General features: G+C 34.2%; 1 long non-coding RNA gene across 1 annotated transcript; it reads right to left on the minus strand.

The window, feature by feature from the left end:
* Nucleotides 1–1,550: 1,550 nt before the first annotated feature.
* On the minus strand, nucleotides 1,551–5,616 carry LOC101757828. Its single transcript, XR_215907.2, has 4 exons — nucleotides 4,662–5,616; nucleotides 3,899–3,931; nucleotides 2,541–2,571; nucleotides 1,551–2,189 (listed from the first exon to the last, which is right to left on the minus strand). It is a non-coding gene; the product is annotated as an uncharacterized LOC101757828 (long non-coding RNA).
* Nucleotides 5,617–5,925: the final 309 nt, after the last annotated feature.

The following is a 5,925-nucleotide window of genomic DNA, read 5'->3' on the forward strand; positions in this document are numbered from 1 at the left end:
AAAATTAAATAGAAAAGTATGCAAAGTATGCAAGATCAAAAGGAGCTACAACATGAAAAAGTGCACATATACAACTAGCAGGTTCATGCATGAAAAAGTGTGCAAAGATCAAAGGAGCTACAAACAAAGAAAGTGCACTGATACAATAGCAGGTTCATACATGAAAAAAGTGTGCAAGACCAAGGGAGCTACAACATGAATTCAGTAGCCAAAGATTCTTGGAGTTTTCATGGGCATTTGGATATCAATTGACAGCTTTTGAAAGTGTGCAGAAACCAAGCAAGAAGCCATATAGCCAATCTTTGGATTGCATTTCTAGAGAATTTTCAAAAATATTTGAGAAAAAAATAGACAACAAATACATCTAGCAGGTTGAGGCACATCTGGCTACTGACATCACCCATCATGGCAAAGTTGAAAAAAATAAGATAGCAGGCCCAGCCAAACAAAATAACAACTAGCGGGTAGAGCAACATTTGGATCAAAGAGAAAGTAGCTGATCTAGCTACACAACTGACAGATTTGACATAAAATTTGGCTACCACATTTGCTACTAGATCAACGTAACACAAAATGCAGGTGATCATCGTACTGAACAACATACATGGATGGAAATGCATAATTTATAAAACAAGAAAAGGGGAAAGCTAAAATGGCAAATAGGAAAAGCATCCATTAGATCAGACTTCACCCATCATGTTTAATGGATGCATAATTCTATGGTTTCTAAATTACAAATATTGTGTGTATTTTGTAAAGCCCTCAAATGGAAACAGGAAAAAAGAAAAATTAAATAGTCAAAAGAAAAAATATTCCAAAAATTATACTATGATTTGTAAAAGAACAAATGTTTAGGTGCCTAATGTAGCCCCACAAATGCAAAAAAGTAGACATACAGCAAAAAGGGAAAAATATACAAAATTCTTCAAAAAAATTTCTATGTTTTCCAAATATTGTGTGGATTAATGAAACCCCACAAATACAAACTAGAAAAATGGCAGATTTAAATAGTCAATCAAAATAATTCAAAATTTTCCTATGGTTTACAAAACAACAAATATTGAGGGGGTCAGATGTAGCCCCTCAAATGCAAACTTGACATACAACAAATAGAGACAAATGACAAAGATGCAAAACCAAATTAAAAATGGCGTAGGTGCATGATTCCCATAGGAGAGAAGAAAAATTCAGAGAAGACTAATCATGAACCAATTATGTATTAGCATAAGCATAATAGTAATTAACTGGATTAATAAAAGGGTAAAACTGACCAGAAGTTCACATAAACTTGAAAAAAATACAAGGCACGAAAAAGTTTTGGTATCAAACTATTACACAATAACGGAAAGTTCTAGCAACAGATGACCTAAAATTTAGTAGCAACATGCATACTAGTAGCTATAGATAGCTAGGAGAAAGTAAGAAGCAATTTCCATCAGAAGTTGTGATCTACACATATGAAAACAAAACCACCTTAAATTCTCAAATTCAATCATTTAAGATAATTACATGTAAAGATGGCAAAAATTACACCAAATAAGCTACTGTCAGATTAGTCAAAACATATTGTAATTCAGATCTTGTGAACATAGGGAACACTATTACAGAAAGACAAATAACATCACCAACATTAAGTGGAATGTGGCATAAAAGTACATACTGCAGTCACATCTTTCTCTTCTTAGAGGAACTAGCGCCATCATCTCTGATCCTTAGAGTCCTCCTTTCTTCTGCCTTCTTCTGGGCCCTTTCCTCTTTCTTGCGTTTCAAAGTACTCTTTGTCTACCTCAGATTTCCATTCATCAGGGTTGGCATCTCTGACATTGAGGTTAAGTCTGCTAGCCAAATCATCTTGAAGGTAAACAAATGACATCTTTCGAAATCCGATCATAGTGTTCTCACAAACTTGGACTTTCCCATGGAGTTTGTTAGCATCAGCGGGAGAAGAGCACTTCACAAGAAATTCCCCAGAAGCAGCAATCTGATCAATCTTGAAATCACCATTATTAAGCATATTCTGAATAACTTGGGTGACTTTGTACAAGACCTCCTCAGAAGGAAATGCTTTTTCAACAGCAGCATACACTAGGGTGTTGGTGGGTCCATCCTTTAGATCCAAATTCTGCGCAAGGGCCTTGTTTAGAAAGACATTCACCTCAACAAGTTTCCCCACCAAATTCAGCATTTTCCTAATTATCATGAAAAAATAACAAAATTATACAAAGGTGCTAGAAACTAGAAATATTAAATCAGACATGATAGAATTGACATGAACATTTTGTACAAATGACAGTACAATGTGCGCTGTCAAATTCGGCAGTAAGCACTGTCGTATCTCAAAAATATAACATAAGTACTAACAAATGCTCATGTATGATTATCATAAGGAATAAAGGAAAAAAATACCAGGGGAGCAAAACCAGAAATGTGCTTAGGAAAAAAGGAAGATCAATTACATGACCTAGCTGTGCAAAAAAGTGATAAACAACTTGATATAGTGCATATATGAAAAATATGACACTAATTCTGTATTAGAATACCTTGAAGCTAGTTGGAGAATAAAGAACAACTCTGCAAAAACAGAAAATAAAAAAGTGAGTATATAAGAGGCATAATTAGATTCTGAATGGATACAATTTTAAGGTAACAATAAGAAAAATTAATATAAACTTAGTGCTAACCAGATTTACATGAACATGATATGCAAATGACAGTGCAATATACACTATCAGATCCTACATAAAGTACTATCAAATTAAATGAATATATATAGTGTCATATCTAAGCATATACCATGTGTGCGATATATCTCAGCTCGCCCATAAATTAAATGACACAGGTAGAACACCACAGAAAAACAAGCATTTTCCTTATGAAAATATAAAATGAGAAGGAGTATTAACTTAAGAACAAAAGAAAAAGAATAACTATAAAAGTTGGGTGACATAAAAATTCAAATTTTGATAACTAATTTAGACCAAAACCAATGGCACCATGAGCTCTAGACCCAACCATAAATTAGCTATCAATTGGGCTTGTCAACAACCTAAATCATGTCCATCTCCGATTGTAGGAAAATTTAAAATCTTTAAATTCTGCACACAGCCAACAGTGAAGGCTGATGCCAAACCTCACCCATAAATCAGAACCCTCCACTGATAGCTGGAGGGACCACGTCAACCAGCTGAGAAATCACTAGTAGGGGATGTAAAAATAAAGAGAGCAAATTTTGAACAAAGATATAAAGCAAACGTGAAACAAGCTGAAGAAAGCACACAAGCACCAGGCATCAATAATACGCTGAAAAAGTACACAATTTTAAATAAAGTGGAAAGAATAGGTTTATATGCTAATAGTAAAAAATGACATAGAACTGTGAACTGTCATAACCTAGATATAGTATTGAGAAAAATTGATCAAACATTGACACGAACATATTATACAAATGACAGTACAAAGTGAATTGTCAAATTGAGCAAAATGCGCTGTCGTATCTGACAATATACCTAAAATACTATCAAATCATATATAAAAACTACTTCATATTAAGATAAGGTAGAAAAACTTTAATGGCTGCACAAAGCCGATGTTGAAGGCCGATGCCAAACAATGCCCATAAATCAGAAACACAGTTTTTGAAAAGTGCACAGTTTCAATAAACTCGAAAGAAACACATTTATATACTGATTGTAAAGTTGACATGAACATACTTAACAAATGACCCAGTGCGCTATGAACTGTCAAAACCAAGATATGGTACTATGAATTTAATAATATACACTGTCATATATCAGAAATTGCTGGAATTGGCTAGTTGGAAAAGCAGAAACATCTATCAGAATAAATAACAGAAACAAAAAAAGAGACCGAAAAGAGAAGAATTATGGTTGAAAATTACCTTCGAGGGAGTTGGAGATTAAAAAGAACAAATCTGCATAAAAATAAAGTAATTTAGAACAAAGAGTGAGAAAAATTATTAATTACATAGAGTATTTACTAGGCAACATTTTTTTAAGAAAAAGAACAAGTTTTAGTAAATCATAATCAGACCAAGAAAGCGAAATGGCAACAATAGCTCTAGACTCAACCATAAACAACACTTTCCAATTAGCTTGCCCTTTGAAAAACGTAAAATGTGTCCAACCCGATTGGAGGGAAAATTAAAATCTTTAATGGCTGCACACAGCCATCAGTGAAAAAGGCCTAGGCCAAAAGCCCACCCAAAAATCAGAATCCTCCACTATGAGCAGGAAGGTACACGTCAGCCAGCCGGAGAAATCAATAGTAGGAATATACTTAACAAATGACAAGAGCATACTTAACAAATGACAGTACACCATGAACTGTCAGAATCTAGATATAGTACTGTGAAATTAAAAATAAGCACGGTCATATATAATAAATATATCATCTGCATGTTGTAAAAAGAACTATACAACAGAAACTGTTAGAATAGATACTACTTCTAAAATTGAAAAGGGATATGACAAACTACAAAGGCAATTGAAAAATGTAATATAGAAAACATAGAAGATAGAAAGCACACAAAATTGTAGTAAACTAATCTGTAGATTTATGACTAGAGAGGCAGATAAAAAGTGTAGTGACAACAAGTTAGTAAAGTAGAATAACAACATCTATAAAAGAAAAAAATTATGTACCTTCATTGCAGATTGATTTGAATCAGGAGAAGAAGATTGAATTAATCTCTGATGAAAAGAAAAGAATAGATAAAACAAATTAGTTTATAGAAATTTGCATGTAGAAGCATGAAATAATTATAGAAATTCCAACATAGAACCATTAAAAAAGTGGATATGACAAGGCCGATGTGGCTGACCTATACAGAGCTAGTAGAAATTCTAGGAAAATACACTATTGACAGCCTAACAATAGATGCCATGAGAAAAATACATAGATCCAAAAATATACACCATTCAGATATCTTACACCAATGCCAAAAAGGATGAGCGCATGGTAGAAGACATATGGGTACATAAAGCCACCAAACAGCAGCAAAATTTGTGATGATCAGTCAAGATTTTCAGGAACCGAGAAGAACAATACTAAAAAGATTTCCAGGAACTGAGAAGAACAATACTAAAAGTCCTACATTGTAAAGTATTATACCAAGCAGAGGTAGTAGCATTTTTTTATGAACCGGAACATTACAGTTCATTGGCACATGTAGAAATGATATTTATAACTGCAGCAATAATAGCAAACGGAGTTAGTAGCATTTTATATGAACCCCAACAAGAAAGTTTGCTACCAGAACTGCAACTAGACAAAACAACATCATCCGAAATAGCAAGTCAATGCTCCAAATAGACACATCATCTGATGCGATTTGGGATCCGCATGAACATTTGAACCAAAATCAACTGCGGATAATAAAAATCACCACGGATTTGCTAAACCACACAGTACAATGATACTCCATAATACCAAATCGTAGTAGAGATCAATCAGAACTACATTTACAGAGATTAAATCAATCAAATCGAGATCTAAAATACGCAATCAAAAGTAAAAAAAAGGAACCAAAATAGCATAGAAATGAGCATCCAGAACTGCAGTGGGACGTCGACGGAAGGGGTGGGTGGAGACGTCGAGGATGGCGAGCTCCGGGCAGTAGCAGCATGAGAGGAACATGGGTCGGCGGGGTCCATCACAAATTTGAAGGCTATATGTGTCCTCTTGTCCAAAACGTAGCTTACTTATCTCTTTCCCTTGTTTGAGATTAGAGATTGTATCGTTTTTTTGTATTTAAGGCCTTGCTTATTACGTGGTATTACGTGGGAGTTACTAGTTTTATATCACTAAACACTTTTTTTTCCCTTTCTTATGAAAATTTTGTGCTCCAAACACATGCACTGTTGACTGTTCAGACCATATACCAACGAAGTTCATGCAGTCACTTCC

Source organism: Setaria italica, chromosome IX (genome assembly GCF_000263155.2).
Source record: "Setaria italica strain Yugu1 chromosome IX, Setaria_italica_v2.0, whole genome shotgun sequence".
NCBI classification, from domain to species: domain Eukaryota; kingdom Viridiplantae; phylum Streptophyta; class Magnoliopsida; order Poales; family Poaceae; genus Setaria; species Setaria italica.